The sequence below is a fragment of the Cydia splendana genome, chromosome 4 (genome assembly GCF_910591565.1).
Source record: "Cydia splendana chromosome 4, ilCydSple1.2, whole genome shotgun sequence".
NCBI classification, from domain to species: Eukaryota; Metazoa; Arthropoda; class Insecta; order Lepidoptera; family Tortricidae; genus Cydia; species Cydia splendana.
Window position 1 is genome coordinate 2264827 of NC_085963.1, and position 18009 is coordinate 2282835.

General features: G+C 34.4%; 2 protein-coding genes and 1 long non-coding RNA gene across 3 annotated transcripts in view; 2 read left to right on the top strand and 1 right to left on the bottom strand.

Annotated features, from left to right (window-relative positions):
- Window positions 1-18009, top strand: part of LOC134789705 (small ribosomal subunit protein mS31) — a 169157-nt gene that overhangs the window by 43869 nt on the left and 107279 nt on the right. The gene's annotated exons all lie outside the window — the stretch shown is intronic.
- LOC134789715 (uncharacterized) overlaps window positions 1-18009 on the bottom strand; it is a 72084-nt gene that overhangs the window by 32121 nt on the left and 21954 nt on the right. The gene's annotated exons all lie outside the window — the stretch shown is intronic.
- On the top strand, window positions 3214-5973 carry LOC134789649 (uncharacterized). Its single transcript, XR_010144102.1, has 2 exons — window positions 3214-3303; window positions 3391-5973. It is a non-coding gene; the product is annotated as an uncharacterized LOC134789649 (long non-coding RNA).

Consider the following 18009-nt stretch of genomic DNA (forward strand, 5'->3'; position numbering starts at 1 on the left):
AATTGCCAAGTAAAGCGTGGGATGACAACATTATTCTAGCTAAAACTTGTTTATCTAGTTCTAGAGCTTGTATTCCTTTAAGTTCTTTTAGTTTTATAGGGATTTAAGTAAAAGAAAACTTCTCCTTGACAACTCCAAAACTTGGTAAACTTTTTAATATTTTTTGCGGCGTTCGCTGTCATCTGAAGCTCTTCCATTTTGCTCCCACATGCCGTAGGTAAAGGTATAGAAGAAGACTGTCAATTTAGGTTTAGTGGTGTGGTTAATGTGGTTTTGCCTCTTTTGGCCGTTATAAGTCGGAAACAGAAATTAGGACCCGGCATCCTTGACTTCCGCGTACAGAAGCGACATTATTTTTCTTTGTGTGTAGGTAGGGTATTCGCCAGTAACTGGCCACTCTAAACTAAAAATGAATTCTATTCACCTATAAACAGAATTCATTTTAGTGTAAGGTGGCTAGTTATTGAAGGCTGGCCAGTTATTGAAACATAAATGCTAAAATGAATTCTGTTGATATGTGAATATAATTCATTTTTAGTTTAGGGTGGCCAGTTACTGGCGAATTACCCTACTCTTCTTAAACTTAAATAAAGCTTTAGTTTCGTTTCTTCCAAAACCGTTTCATAGCACTAAAACCTACATCTCATTTCTTTTTGCGATTGTATTAAAAATACACGCTGTATATACTGGCCACCTATAATGGCCATCGTAGGTACCCTAAGTTTAATTTACCCTTTACACTTTACCCCCAGGCCAGGAACTAACCTTCCAAAGATCGGCTTTTAATTGTCCCAGACTGTATAAAACTACAAATTGAACATACTAAGTGTCCCCTCCGGCACAGGATGCGAGTTTAGTCAGACATCTGAAGTACTAACAATGCTTAAGGGGGGGTTAACGCAAAATGGTATTTTTTATATTCAACTAGCTTTTGCCCGCGACTTCGTCTGCGTGGAATTAGTGACAGCAGCTAAAGTAGGTATAGCGCCTGGATAATGCTAAATCATTCAATTCGCGCATTGCTTACTTCAATTATTAGGCAATGCATTAACTTTTTCAATTCCACCCCCCTTTGCACTCTCTTCAGGGATGATTTCCGACATAAAAACTATCCTATGTCCTTTCCGGGGACTCAAACTATCTCTATACCATATTTCAACTAAATCGGTTCAGCGGCTTAAGCGTGAAGAGGTAAGAGACAGACAGACAGACACACTTTCTCCTTTATAATATTAGAATGGATTTATAGGTACATGTCATAATCAAGGGCAATGTCCATAAAAAATACACACGGAAACTAGACTATATTTAGAAGGGCGGACTACAACAAAAACCTTAACCTTTTCGACTACAACGACGGATATATCCGAACCGCAGGTCCGGCAGGTCCAACGCCAAGACGGATTAATCCGTTACAGACCACAAAGCAACATAGACCTACGTGCATATGCATACAGTTCAATTTCAGTTTTGACACTTTGGTGTGGTGGCGTCCGAGTGACAGCTTTTGTGTTTCACGGCGTCGAAAAGGTTAAAGTTGGCTGGATAGAAAACAATCTGCCGTATTCGAACTTCAAGATATTCACAAGATACGACACGTACTAGATCCATTCTAGATACGTTATAGTTTAGATATCAACTAGTTCTCTTTTGCAGCGCAATTCGGGCAACCAATGTCACTTTTACGTTAGATAGAGTAAGATGTCTATTAGATGTGAATTGGATCTCTAAGTCATATCCTGTGGAAATCGTTCAACAGTATCTCCAGAATCGCGCAAATGTCAAATTTGACAGGTTAGATCTTAAACATATCGTTATCGTATCTTGGTGATGTCTAAAAGATGTCTAATAGATGTCTATTTCAAAATCCGAATCGGGCCCAATCACGAAAACATGTTTCTTAATTATCATTTACTTTCAATTGTATATGGGTGGATTTCAAAATCCAGCGAAAACTTATGGTTCGGTCTTTATAAAAAAAACTAGTAGGTTGTGCGAGTTGCAACTTTTTTATATGTTTTTAAGAACTATTATCTTCATGTTCCTTCAATTACCATCTCCAATAACTTAATAGTTTTTTTTATATAAAATGTTTTATGTGTCTAAAGTCATCACCGTCTACCGGAAAAATCTGAACCTTTTTGTTTGCAGTGAAAATTATAGCATACCTATCGTACGATTGCGAATTTTCTTTTACTTATATCTTTTCCATGTTGTTGTTTAACACATGAAAAAATATGCAATAATTCCTTCACCGAGAAAGTACATTTAAAAATATTTAAAATTTTGTCACGAATATTCGTCAACACCGTCATGGTAATGTCAATGTGAGCTTATCTCTGTGTATGAACAACAAAATACCGCTAAAGGTCCTTGCCCTATTTTTCACTTTAATATAGAATGCCAAAAATGATTTCACTATAAAGTCACATGATTGAATCGTGAGAAATATTACGAACAAATTTGTAAAACGTAGTTTGTCACAACAGAGCATCATCACCTTTATGCTTTGGTTTAAAAAAGTTACAAATGATATATTAGAAATAATTATTGAAATGAATGGCAAACTACATGAAGTTTATTGTGTAGCATAGACATTAACTACTATTATTCGTATTCTAGAAATAAAAACAAGAAACTCTCAAATCGTCAACACCATACCCATCATCACCGGGAAAAAATGACGACCGGTGATGATTTCATGTGTATGGTGCAGGGACAGGAACCGGTTACCTTAACCGGGGTTTTTCATAGGGTTATTTTAGAGGTGTTTATAAAAACCCCTACCATAACGGTAACCGCTTAATAAGGTAACACTTTGATTCGGTAACCGTATCAGATCGAGTTAACCTCTGTTACCGGTAACCAAAATAAAAACCCAGTCTATTCAGTTACCTCATTATGAGGTTTTTGACCAGTTCAAACGATTGTAATCTTTACGCACACTTAAATTCAACTTATTATTGAATAACCGAGGTTGGCATGGGCGGTCTATGAAGCCTCCAGCACAAACAAGTTTTTTTGCCTCTCCTTTGTTTATCTTTATACCTACTTGTGTGGTGTGTTCTTATTATAAATATGTAAAGAAAATAGTAATACCTATTTTCTTAATGTTAACCTTTATGCGGCTAGCCGCTTTAGCCATAGACTTTATCAAGTGTCACGAAGTGCACTTAAGACATTGACATCCATCATAGGAAAAAACATTGAATACTATAAAATAGATAAAGATTGATTTTATGTAAAAGAAATAACAAAACCCTAGAATAGAGGCTTTAAATGTTGTTTCTTTATTCTTTACAGGTATAAATTACTTTATATTTCAAACAAATATTGTAGAAGATAAGATGTATTTAGTTCGGTTTTAAAATAAAACTTTATTCTTTACAGAGAAACGCAATTTCGCCTTTATTTCATGCACCATAGTGTGTCACTATTATAAAACAACATTTTCTGCAAATATTTCAAGAAATATGGAAAAGTTAAGATTTGATTTTGCTGTAAAACCTGCGGCAGATGGAAAATCAAACGTTTTATGTATATCATCAATCGCTACACCCGGTGGGCAGATTTTTGGATTACCACCGGAACACCAGCCTGTGCAAATGCATCCAGCTATAATAAATACTTCCAACTTTGCGAAAATACGGAAATCGTTAACTAAAAGGCATCAAACAAGAAAAATTTGGATAACTTTGACAGAAGAGATATCAAAAGTATACTTGGATGAGGAGGAAAACATACAGTGTAATGATATTTATTTGGAAGAAATTTCAGAAACAAATGTTGAATCTATGCCAAGCGGTTCAAATGAAACATTGGAAAAATTTTTAGAAAAATTGCTTGACGAAAAACAGAAGAAGTCTGAAACACAAAATTTAGGGAAAATTGCAAAGGATTTCATGATTAACAAATTTTCCGGGCGAAACTCAAATGCTTACCAGTGGATACAAGATTTTAACAAAGAATGTGAACGTTTCCAAATTGTTGAAGATAGGAAAAAAATTGAAATTCTAAAAAACTTCTTGGAGTACTCCAGTGTTGATTGGTACAGTTGTATGCTATTAAAATTTACTGTAGAATCTGAGTGGAGTAAATGGGAGAAAAACTTCTGTGAGACGTTTGCAAACAAAGGATGGTCACCCATTAGATATGCTCTTACCTTTAAATATCAGGCAGGTTCGTTACTTGAGTATGCCTTAAAGAAAGAAAAACTGTTACTGGAAATAAGAAAATCAACCGATACTGGAACACTGATCGACCTTATAGCACTTGGTCTGCCTAATTATGTAGCGGATAAAATTGATCGTGAAACTTTGCAACAGACGGAGGACTTATATAATGAACTAGGAAAATTGGAACACATGGTTGGAAAGAATAAATATGATAAAAAAAATCCTACATCTCCAGATATGAAATCCAAGAAAGTTGAAGAAAAAAAGCCATGCCAAGTTTGTATAACTGAAAACAAAGGGACACGCTACCATCCCGAAGACAAATGCTGGTTTAAAGGGAAAAATCAAAAAGCAATTGTGAAAAGTGTGAATAACTCAGAATTGGAAGTTGAGCTGAATGAGCAGAATCCAAAAAACTAGAAGTACCACCATTAATAAAAGTAAAGTTGCTGTTAAATGATACATTAAAAGTGTCTGGGATTTATGACCCAGGTTCGAATGTGTCATTGATAAATTCTAAATTATTAAAGATAAAAGATAAAGAAAAGACAACTGATATAGAAACAGCAAACTTGAATACTATTAATGGTGCGAAGAAAACAAAAGGTATAATAACACTCAAAATAAAAATATATAAAATTGAGTCAAATATGGATATTTTCGTCATAGAAAATCTTCCTTATGATTTTCTAATAGGTTTGGATTGTATAAAAAAATTCAAATTAATGCAAGATGATGAATTGAACATTTTACAATATAATAGTCCAGAAGATAAAAAGAAGTTCCTGAATGGAGAGAATATAGAAAAAGAAGAGTTGATAAGTAATTCTTCAAATGTATCTAACGTCAATATTCCTGATGTACTGGGTGACGAAGATGACGATATTACTTGTACGGAGATATTACTAAATAAAGAGATTAAAAGCAGATATGAAATAAATTTTAACGAACATATTAATTCAGATGAATTTGAAATGTCAGTAAACCATCTAGATTCATATCAACAAAGAGAGATTGACAAGTTAATTGAAAAATATAAATCAGTCTTTGCTAAGGATAAATATGACATTGGCACTGTACGTGATTATGAAGCTCATATAGACTTGATGGTGGACAAGTACTGTAGCAAACGTCCATATAGATGCAACACAGAAGATAGAAAAGAAATAGAAGGACAAATATCGAAACTACTAAAGAACAAATTAATTGAAGAATCTTATAGCCCGTTTGCTGCTCCGGTGACTTTGGCATATAAAAAAGAAGATGGAAAACGAACAAGGTTATGCATAGATTTTAGAGAGTTAAACAAAATCGTCGTTCCACAGTCACAACCATTCCCGCTGATTGAGGATTTAATGGTAAAAACTGTAAACTGTAAGTACTTTTCTACTTTCGACGTAAATTCCGCTTTTTGGTCAATACCTTTGAAAATTCAAGATAGATACAAAACTGCATTTGTTACCCAAGGAGGCCATTTTCAATGGACGTGCCTTCCGTTTGGTTTAAAGACTGCTTCAGCAATTTTCCAAAGAATATTGAGCAATATCATTAGAAAACATAAGCTTTCTGATTTTGCGGTAAATTTTATAGATGACATCTTAATTTTTTCGAAAACTTTCAATGAACACATACAACATATATCTAGACTACTCGAGGCAATACTAAGAGAAGGGTTTAGACTTAAGTTCTCTAAATGTAGTTTTGCAAACAACCATGCTAAATATCTCGGTCATATAATCGAGAACAATTCAGTCAGACCACTTAAAGACTACTTAACCGCAGTGAGGGATTTTCCAGTTCCGAAAACAAGAAAAAATATACGCCAATTTCTAGGAAAAGTTAATTTTCATCATAAATTTATACCACATAGCGCAATTATTCTGGATCCGTTACACAATTTACTACGAAAAGATGTGAAATTTATATGGTCGCCAGCATGCCAAGAATCTTTTGAAAAAATAAAAAGTATGCTATGTTCAAAACCGATTCTGAAGATATTTGATCCTGAACTGCCAATGAATATATACACAGATGCTAGTATCGACGGAGTTGGAGCGGTTTTGAAACAAGTAGATAAAAACGGAGACAGTAAGCCCGTGGCATACTTCTCGAAGAAACTAACTGAGACTCAAAAAAGGAAAAAGGCCATATATCTAGAATGTCTTGCAATAAAAGAAGCTGTTAAGTATTGGCAGCACTGGCTTATGGGAAAAGAATTTGTGGTATACTCCGATCATAAACCATTGGAAAATATGAACATCAAGGCTAGAACTGATGAGGAACTTGGTGATTTGACTTATTATCTTTCCCAATATAATTTTCAAATAAAATACAATCCTGGACAATCTAATCAGGAGGCAGACTGCTTAAGCAGAAATCCAGTACTAGAAACATATGAAAATAATGATGACTTTTTGAAAGTAGTAAATTTAATAACACTAGAAGATATAAAAAATGATCAATATAAAAATCAAGACCTACAAAATGGAAAAACAAACGCGATATTGGAAAACACAATTTATTACAAAAAGAACAAAAATAGAAATAAAATCATACTATCTGAAGCACTTAGCAAAGCTCTCATCAAAGATGTTCACAATACTTACTGCCACATTGGAAGAAGCCAGATGATATATAAAATAACACCATTTTATACAGCGAGAAATATATTCACAAATATTAAAAAAATGTGTGATGAATGTGAAATATGTATAAAGAACAAATCAAGGAGAAAGTCAAAATATGGCTTATTGTCACATTTGGGTCCAGCAACACGCCCGTTTGAAATAGTATCTATTGATACCATTGGAGGCTTTGGAGGATCACGGTCAACAAAAAAATATTTACATCTTCTAGTTGATCATTTCACGAGATATGCATATATTTTGACATCAAAAAATCAAAACTCTAGTGATTTTATTAAACTGATAACTTATGTGACGCAGAGTTATAATATTGATATGGTATTAACAGATCAATACCCCGGCATAAATTCTAAAGAATTTAAAGATTACCTAAAGAGCAAATATATAAAAATGATTTTTACGGCTGTAGATGCGCCATTCTCTAATGGTCTTAATGAAAGGCTAAATCAAACTTTAGTCAATAAAATAAGATGTACAATTAATGAAAATGATAAGAAAACAGCCTGGACAACTACTGCACAGAAATGTGTAGAAAAATATAATGAAACAGAACACACTGTCACGAAATTTACTCCAAAATACCTTTTGGAAGGTGAAAACGTAAATATTTTACCATTAGAATTAAAATCAAAATGTTCAAAAGAAGACCTGAAAAGAGACAGAAAATTAGCCTACGAAAACACAATAAGATCTCACAAATATAATAAAGAACAATTTGATCGGCATAGAAAAGAACACACTTTTGAAATGGGAGACATGGTCTATGTAGAAAATGGGAATAGACTGAATAGGAAGAAGATGGATGAATTAAGAATTGGACCATTTAAGATTCTAAGAAAAATATCAAGCTCCATCTATGAAGTTGATGCAGGACACAAGAAACTGGAATCTAACCTTTACCACATTACAAAATTGTCTCCAGTGGTACTTAGTACCTGAATTAAAAATTGCGTGATTGTTTTCTCCTATGCAATTTTTTTTCTCTAGGAGGGAGATGTAAAGAAAATAGTAATACCTATTTTCTTAATGTTAACCTTTATGCGGCTAGCCGCTTTAGCCATAGACTTTATCAAGTGTCACGAAGTGCACTTAAGACATTGACATCCATCATAGGAAAAAACATTGAATACTATAAAATAGATAAAGATTGATTTTATGTAAAAGAAATAACAAAACCCTAGAATAGAGGCTTTAAATGTTGTTTCTTTATTCTTTACAGGTATAAATTACTTTATATTTCAAACAAATATTGTAGAAGATAAGATGTATTTAGTTCGGTTTAATAACAAAACTTATACAAACTATTATTAAAATTATGTATAAACTAAATAAATTAAAACTATATAAAACTAATAAAATAAATAAATAAAACTTACCCACCTACCTTAGGTCCCCCAGATCTGTCCCCTGCGGAAGGGTGCCCATAAGGCTGGCTACATTCCCACGCTGAATAGCTATGCCTATTCTTTGGCCTAGGAATGAGCCAGCCCTAGGGTCACCCGTGGTTTCCAATAGTCTTTTTTTTAGGCCCTTAAAAAGATTGTGAGCGTCACGACACCACGGCCCCAGGGTCTCTACCGCGAACGCCGCAAATATGTGGTTGTTTGTAAGACCAGCATATTTGCGGCGTTTTAGGGTTTCAGCCGCTGCCGCCGCGTCGCCAGCTCTCTGAGACGTGGCGACTAGATGGGACGGCGCTAGGGTGTCTACACATGTGGCATCCCAGATGAGCGGCCGTCCCATCTGCCAGGGGATGAGGGTTATTCCATCGGGCCTCTTGCCATCGTCGCGCGCCAGACCGGCTGGTTCCAACGCGGCCGGCACGCCCACGCTGACAAAGGCCCGACGGATGACATCGTTGAGGCTGGCGTGGCGGGACAGGCGGCCGGCACTCCTTCGGCAGGAGAGGCCGTGGGAGCCCAGACTGTCAACTTCTGTTCCGCAGGGACAGCTGTGGGGGACAACTATTTCGGCGCCTAGGCGGAGGCCGACAGCCAGTCTGAAAGAATTGTTGTCCAGTAAAGTTGCGCAATTAATGGAGGGGAAGGCGTGTAGCCAAAAGCCGGATTCATGTTGGGATGAGGCAAGAAGGCGGGCTTTTTCTGTGTTGGATTGTGCTGAATTTAGCAGCCAGTTTTGTACTTGATGGCAGAGCGGTTCGTCCCAAAATCGTTGGGTTGATTTTTCGGCCGGCATGTCTTTGTTCGGGCAAGCTAGACGCCACGCATTTTCTGCTTCCGACAGGTACACTACCTCGAAGTCACGCAGTGACGGTGTGAGTATTTTACCTACGAGGGATAGTGTACCATGCACGGAAGACAGAAAAGCGGGCAGTGCGACACTAGATATCTGCCTTATACCTAGGCCACCAAACCGTATAGGCAATGTGGCGTGGATAAATTGCCTATTGTCAATATTAATATTGATGATTTTTTGTATTTCGATGTGTATAATTTCATCGACCTTTTGACATAATTGTGGATATTTGAAAAGAGGGCTGCATCGCATTACGTACGTAAATTTAGGAACGAAAAGACAAAACCGAATTATAAAAAAAGCCATGTGTGAATTAATTTGTAGAAGGCGGTCCGAAATTTCAGAAAAACGATGAATTTGGGTATCAATGTATTCTGGAATTGATTCTTCAAACACTGGGGCTCCAAGGAGATGAAGCGAGCTTTTGGTGAGTAATTTTATGCCAGGGCAGTTATTTCTAAAGTCGTTTATAATTTGTGTATCATTTTGGACATCTGGGCTTACAAAAAGTTCACATTTGCTCATATTGAGCTCCAGGCCGATTTCGCTGAATTTGGTAACTAAAAAGCGAAGATCAGCGAGGACAGAGTTCGCATCACCGCCTATGGTACCGTCATCGAGATACCAGATGTTGAATTTAGAATTTAGAGCCGAAATAATTGGGTGTATTGCTAAGCTAAAGATGGCTGGCCCGAGTGGATCACCTTGTTGACAGCCGACCGAGGAGGGGATTTGGTGGTGTGTGTACATGAGGTTGGAAGGATGTCTGTAGCATTGCCAAAGATAAGGGTAGAGCCCAGGGATATTCTTCTGTATTTCAGTCAGTAAGGCGTTGCGGTTTACTGAATTAAATGCATTCTTTATATCCACTTTGACAAGCACCTGTTCTTTACAACTTTCTAAATAAGTTCGGCAGGCGTGAACAGCGGCTTCGCAGCCTCCTTTTGAGCCGAAGCCCAGCTGGGTTGGCTGAAATAAGGGCTCTAAATCCTTGGTGATGTACTTGCAGCCGACTTTAGATGTTAGTCTTCTGAACGTAGAGCCTATGGCAATTGGGCGAACGCCTCCGTCCTTTTTCCCCAGTGCACACAGGTTGGCTCCATAGAGCGTGGGAACAACTTCGTCATTAACTTTCCCTGAAAGCATAAGGTTTACCAGACAAGTAATGCTCTTGAGCAGGTCATCATTTCTGCCACCAGGACTACCTAATATAAGGTCTTTCAAGTGTTGAGGCGTAATTCCGTCTAGCCCGCCAGCTGAACCATTCCTAAAGGACATGATTGCAGCCATGATTGCATCTTCGGTAGCTTGCATATATGGCAAAGACGGGTTGGGTGGATCAGGATAATTTGGGGTCGAAGGGGCCGCCGGGTGCTTACTTTGTAGGATTGTGAGAGTCTCAGGAGTTTCGGGCGCTGAAGTGTCAGAAGAGAAAAGGATTTGCGCTGCACCTTTAAGATCCCCATCATTAATCTTAGCCTCAACAACCTTAGTTATATCACGTTCACGAGGCTTGGATATATGAAGGGATGTATTTTGAGTAACGTCAAAGCAATTTGAGTTTGGTTGGGAACAGTTTAGTTTTATTTTCGAGGTAAGTGAACGGCGGGAATCTTTTTTGGATACGTGCAGGGTTTTGTAAGCAAATAAAAAGAGGTTTTCCCAGCTAGAAGGCGAATTTTCACTGACACAGTCATTGATCGTCTTCGAGAGGCTAGAGGCGACGGTAAATCTAGCACCTCTGGGAATTCGCTTAATAACAGGGAAAGATCTCTTGAGATCACTTAGGGTGGAAGAAAGTGAGGCCGAAATATGACGCGAAGTAGAAGGAGATGATGACTGATGTACGAGTATGGGGACAGATGGTTGACTATTTATGGATTTGTGTGACTTGCCTATATGGATTTGCAGACCTCTTATCCCTTTAAAGAATTTTGGATGAATGCAGTGAGGACATTTTGTAAACTCTTGCTGTGATTGACTGTATCCCTGGCTGTCGGCTTGTGAGCATGATGTTGACATTACACGTGTATAAAATGTATAAAACACAAAAAAAAACTTAAAGAAACAACACTAAAATTAATGTTTTTAGAAATATTTTGACAGCGCTGTCTTCTATGACTGACGTGGAGGCGGTTGCCGGGGCGGCGCGCCGGCGCGGCAGCTGTGGTGTCCTAGGGTTCCTTCGGTAGCTTTATTACTCATATCATAGTAGAACGTTTATCATCGAAGTGGACGTTTATCAAAGAACATGTATTGCGGCGAACGTCGTTTGAACTGCATGGACTCTTATTATCCGGGAGAGCCAGATTCCGGACTATTTTGATAGCTTGTGGTCTTTTTAGATCATTTATTTGGAAATCTTATGTATAAATTTAGATTTCAGACCTTCTAAATAAATTAAGATTAAAATATTTATAAGAAACAGTTTTTTCGGTTTGACGTTGACGTTCTTCTAAAGTCTTAAATCGTTCGGTTTTAAAATAAAACTTTATTCTTTACAGAGAAACGCAATTTCGCTTTTATTTCATGCACCATAGTGTGTCACTATTATAAATATTATTATATTATAACTAAAATAATTAAAATAAATAAATTAAATAAATTAAATAAATTAAATAAATCAAATAAATCAAATAAATCAAATAAATCAAATAAATCAAATAAATCAAATAAATCAAATAAATCAAATAAATCAAATAAATTAAATAAATTAAATAATTAAATAAATTAAATAAATTAAATAAATTAAATAAATTAAATAAATTAAATAAATTAAATAAATTAAATACATTAAATACATTAAATAAATTAAATACATTAAATAAATTAAATACATTAAATAAATTAAATACATTAAATAAATTAAATACATTAAATACATTAAATACATTAAATACATTAAATAAATTAAATAAATTAAATAAATAAAATAAATAAAATAAATAAAATACATTAAATAAATAAAATAAATAAAATAAATAAAATAAATAAAATAAATAAAATAAATAAAATAAATAAAATACATTAAATAAATAAAATAAATAAAATAAATAAAATAAATAAAATAAATAAAATAAATAAAATAAATAAAATACATTAAATAAATAAAATAAATAAAATAAATAAAATAAATAAAATAAATAAAATAAATAAAATAAATAAAATAAATAAAATAAATAAAATAAATAAAATAAATAAAATAAATAAAATAAATAAAATAAATAAAATAAATAAAATAAATAAAATAAATAAAATAAATAAAATAAATAAAATAAATAAAATAAATAAAATAAATAAAATAAATAAAATAAATAAAATAAATAAAATAAATAAAATAAATAAAATAAATAAAATAAATAAAATAAATAAAATAAATAAAATAAATAAAATAAATAAAATAAATAAAATAAATAAAATAAATAAAATAAATAAAATAAATAAAATAAATAAAATAAATAAAATAAATAAAATAAATAAAATAAATAAAATAAATAAAATAAATAAAATAAATAAATTAAATTAAATAAATTTAATAAGTAAAATCAATAAAATCAACAAAATATAAATAAAGTAAATAAAATAAACAAATTTTTTAGTATTTTTTTTAGTTCTGACGGCACATCACTAAAACTACTTTAATGTAGCAAACCAGTAAGCAACCGATAATAAAGGTTACCATAACTGAATGAAAACCTGTTAAAAACCCTTAACAAAAACCCTATCGCGATGGGGTTTTGAGATTAACTCGGTTAAAGGTTAGGGTTACCGTTTCAATAAGGTTACCATTACAATCACGTAACAGTATGATAGGGTTACCGAATGATACGGTAACCGAATCGATTGGGTTACCGAATTGATAGGATTAAGCGTAAAGAGGGGTTTTCCGGTCCTTGGTATGGTGATGACGGTTCTCAGAAACTTTTCTAGTTATTTTGCTATAATTCATTATGAAATTAAGCTGTATGTTTGAAAAACGTTCTCTATGTCTTCTAACACTATATAATGTCTACCTTATAAATGTATAATAAATGTAGAAGAAGATATAACTATTTCTTTCACACTAGAGGATGCTTAGTTTTTAATTAACATTTTGACTGAAGTAGGCAAAATTTTGGTCATTTAGAACTTAGAACATACAAATGTTTTTTTTTTATAATCTAATAATGTAAATCGTGCAACTTAGAGTCTGTAATTGCATGTTAGTCGTGTTAAAACAAAGTATTTAAACAAGCAACATATATTAAGTTTTAAGCGACCATAGGCTACGGTACTGGCTCACTATCGTGATGGCTTTATGTTTTTTGATAATATTATATTAATTGATGTATATAATTACAGCAATTAATAATTATACCATTGGGTAGTCACCGGACCCAATACCTAACATTTTGTAACTTATGACATGCATTACAAGTAGGGGTCTTGCAACTTATAAAACACTGATTATTAAACTACATATACAACTACAGCTATTAAACAACATATATATGGATTTAAATCATTATAGCTATTTTTAAAGTTAATTAATAAAACAACAAAAATACAAACTTGTGCAATGAATCAAACTATCAAAAAAAAGTAATATATCATAAAAATTAAGCTCATTGGTAAGCCAGTAATTTTATAATATGACATAAATACCAAGTTATGCAGTAGATAAAAGAAGATGCGGGTTTAAACTGATAATAAGAGTACAATATTGTTAATATGATTTAACATTGAAAAAACCCAAAAAAATAAATGAATACATAAATTGCCTATTTCGGAACATAAATTATTTAAAATTATACAATAAAAATACTTGTTATATATTTATTTATATGAATAAAATGTATTTTTTATAATTTTCTAAAAATAATTTATGTAGCTAGTCTTATGTTCAAAAACATGTTATTTGTAATGTTTATTAAAGTTCTAAAGTCTTACAATTAAAAAAAGTTTTTGTTTTTTTAATACGTTTTTAATACATATGTAAATTAGTTCCCAAATCGTCATTACCGTACATGCAGTGTCATTACCGTCTATAAAAGAGTCATTACCATACCATGGTTGTCATCACCATCTTGCGTTTTTATTTTCCGAAAGCGATAACTTCAAATATAAGCCACAAATGATTGTATAAATACCATACATATCCTCAATATACAGCCCCCCATTACTTTACCCAGCTAGAATCGTGTTAAATTAAACCAGTGGTTCCTAACCTTTTCAGACCAGTCACCCCTATGACTAACTAGGGAACCTGATTTTACCCCTCCTCCCAATGGTAATAAAAAATAAAACGTGTACGTTTGTTGTATGGTTATATTAGGTTAACTTATTACCCCCGTAAAATACCAGTTTTACCCCCACGGGGGTAATTACCCCCAGGTTAAGAACCACTGAATTAAACATTTTAAAAAAAAATTTTTTTGTATGGTGAAATTTTTTGTGCTGAAATCCACCCATATCGTTACCCTGCATATCATAGCAGTATAATTTTAGTATAAATTAGCTATTGATATATATTATAGCCGAGGACGTGAGGACTCTGTATAGCAAAATTTTAAACAGAAGTTATGTATTTTCATAGTTATTGAGATAAAAAGTTAAAACCCGCGCGAAGACCATTTCTTTATTCGCCAGTTTTGGCGCGGCGCGCCATATCTTTTGTTTCCCTCTAATTTCCTGACTTTACGCCCCCTCTTAATATAGGACGATGGTTTATATTATATAGGAGCTTACAGTTATACAAACTTAGTTCATTTACAACATTAACTACTTGTAATAGAGTTTAGAAATGGTAATTAGTAGGAAAAGGTCGGTATCGAGAAAATTACACGTTACATCAAAATGCAAAGAGCAATAATTAAATAAATGTATGTTCGAATGTATCGCCATCAGATATATCGGAGCGGCCAAGGTGCTCACAAATATCGGAACACGCCTCTATTGTCAAGGCGTTAGAGCGCGTGTTCAGATATTGTGAACACCTTGGCCGCTCCGATATATCTGATGGCGACTGTATGTTCGAATGTATTATTAATATAATATAACCTAAGGTTCTGCAATGAGGAAGTGACACTAATCATATAGGCATGAGTCAGATATCAATCATAGAGTGGTCAAGACTGAATGTAACTTAATGTAGGGGTTTTATATTCCGTTTTTCCATAAAATAAATAACTAACTTGCTCTTGTTATAGGCAACACCCTGTATATTTTTTTTACAGTTACTTAAGAGCTTGCTTTTGCGTAAATACACGAAAAAAAAGGTTATTGACAACATACAACATACCCCCTATAGTGCAGGGCTGCAGGCGAATTATGTATGGTTTTATGCACGTGATAAAATAAGTGTCACTTTTTAAGTTTTGTGGGGAACTCGAGCCTTTTAACCTCCCCCTAAATCCGCTACTGCGTATAAAGCATAAGAAAAGCTATGAGGAAAACCAATCTTCTATTTGATATTCAATATGGACAATTTTAGAAACCATATTATGTAACTTAGTCTGCTTAGTTACTTCCGTTCCCTTTCCCTACTAACTGAAATTGCACCACACACAAACGAACTGATCAATTAAAAAAAACCGGGCAAGTGCGAGTCGGACTCGCGCACCAAGGGTTCCGTACCATAATGAAAAAAAAAACGGGAAAAAAATGCAAGAAAAAAACGGTCACCCATCCAAGTACTGACCACGCCCGACGTTGCTTAATTTTGGTCAAAAATCACGTTTGTTGTATGGGAGCCCCATTTAAATCTTTATTTTATTCTGTTTTTAGTATTTGTTGTTATAGCGGCAACAGAAATACATCATCTGTGAAAATTTCAACTGTCTAGCTATCACGGTTCGTGAGATACAGCCTGGTGACAGACAGACGGACGGACGGACGGACGGACAACGGACAGCGAAGCCTTAGTAATAGGGTCCCGTTTTACCTTTTGGGTACGGAACCCTAAAAAGGAAAACTGTACCCCTAGTGTAAATTTCATGAATTGGACAGCGCGCCAAGCGGGACGTTTTAGAAACTCAAAATCCCATACAATATGAGACTTAACGCAAACGCGTACGTCACGTCATGCTATCCAAAGAAATAGTTCGATTTGACGGTCTTCTCAGTATTTGTACGTTGACAGACGGTTTGATGTTAGCCCTTATATATAAAGTGTACTTATTTGTATACTGTATCATATACAATAGATATCAATAAGGTTTTTGTATGTATAGGTCGTAGATCCAGATACATGAATTTGTGTTGTTAGTTCCTTTGTGCTGACGTGATTGCATCTAAACCTCATAAAACAATGCAACGGATGAATCACTCATCTAAACTGTTACAAAATTCGTAGACCGCAAATGCATTCAAAAAGAACATATAATCGTCCAAACTGTTGACTATATCTAACCCTTATTTCAAAGCCGTAAGGTATATCAATGGTCAGTTACGATTGCTTCTGTTCTTACAAGCTTTAACAGCAGTTTGAGAGACTTAATACCTTTCTTACTGGACGAAGATAGATTTCTAGTAGTGATGTACCGACTATTGATTCGGCCGACTAGCCGACTAATCGGCACTCGGATGGCCGATTAGTCGGCCGACTAGTCGGCCAGATCATTAGTTTCGTCTAAGTTCGGTTCAGATGCACTTAAAAAACAATCGTTTTACCCATTTCGTCGCGCTATTCATCATATTATAGTAACGCTAAAAAATAAAATAAATAAAAAAATTATATGGCTATATTTCATTACAAGCTTTTATTTAGTTTCACCTGACCGTTGTCTGTCGGTCTGTAATCAAATCTTGCAAGTTAAATTTGATCCACTTCCCGGTTTCCGATTGAGCTGAAATTTTGCATGCATGTATAAATCAGATGACAATGCAATATTATGGTACCATCGAGCTGATCTGATGATGGAGACAGGAGGTGGCCATAGGAACTCTGTGATGAAACAGCGCAACCTAATTGTGTTAGGGGTTTTTAGAATTGTCTCGATGAGTATTAGTTGTCTGTCGTAAGAAAAGTACAGTCAGTGATAAAAGCTTGTACCAAAAATGAAATTATTTGCCAAAAACTTATATGAAAACCGGACAATCGGACATAAGAAAGCGACGACACGGTCGATAATTCGAACAAAAGTTTTCGTAAGCACCCTAAATAGGAATTTGGGTAAAATAGGTGAAAAGCTTATAGTAAATATTTATTTGCTTTTTATTTCTTTTTGCCCTTTTTGTCTGTCATTTATAAAGGGCCGACTAATCGGCCATTTTTGCCGACTAGTCGCCGACTAATCGCCGACTACAAATGAGGCCGGATAGTCGGCTTTCCCGACTAGTCGGTACATCCCTAATTTCTAGTCATTGAAATATGGCTTCTAACGAAACGCATTAAGGTACTACGTTCTAAAACCTTTCTTCTACGAGGTAATGGAGACAGATCGCCTATTATTCAAATATAAACTTTATTACAAGGCATTAAGGTGCTAATACGTTGTAAGCGATAAGCTTTGCGCTCGCCTACGTTTTCCGGGCAGCAAAAACACTTTCATTCCGGCGTGCCGAAGGTTACGGCTGGAGCATTAGAACTTTAAAATCTGAACTTGATTTTGTTATTAGTCAGTGCATCTCAGACCAAATACAGAAGCGCGAGGGAGATACATTGAGAGTAATTCCAAATCTAGAGTATATTTTTAAAGTTTGAATGCGGTTAGTTCTAATGATGAATTTGAGTACAAGATACGCGCCCACTTTTTGGTTACATTGAGCACGTGCCACCGTAGGTATTTGGTTCTACTTGATAGTTGAGTTTTACTCTCAGTTAGAATAGCCATCAATCATTGTTCCTACTGGTTAAATCGGAGTCAGGCCAAGCTAACCCGACATGGCATATATGGCTTTTGCAATGACAAAGTGGCACATGTCATCATTAGCTAATGCCACATTCTAATAAT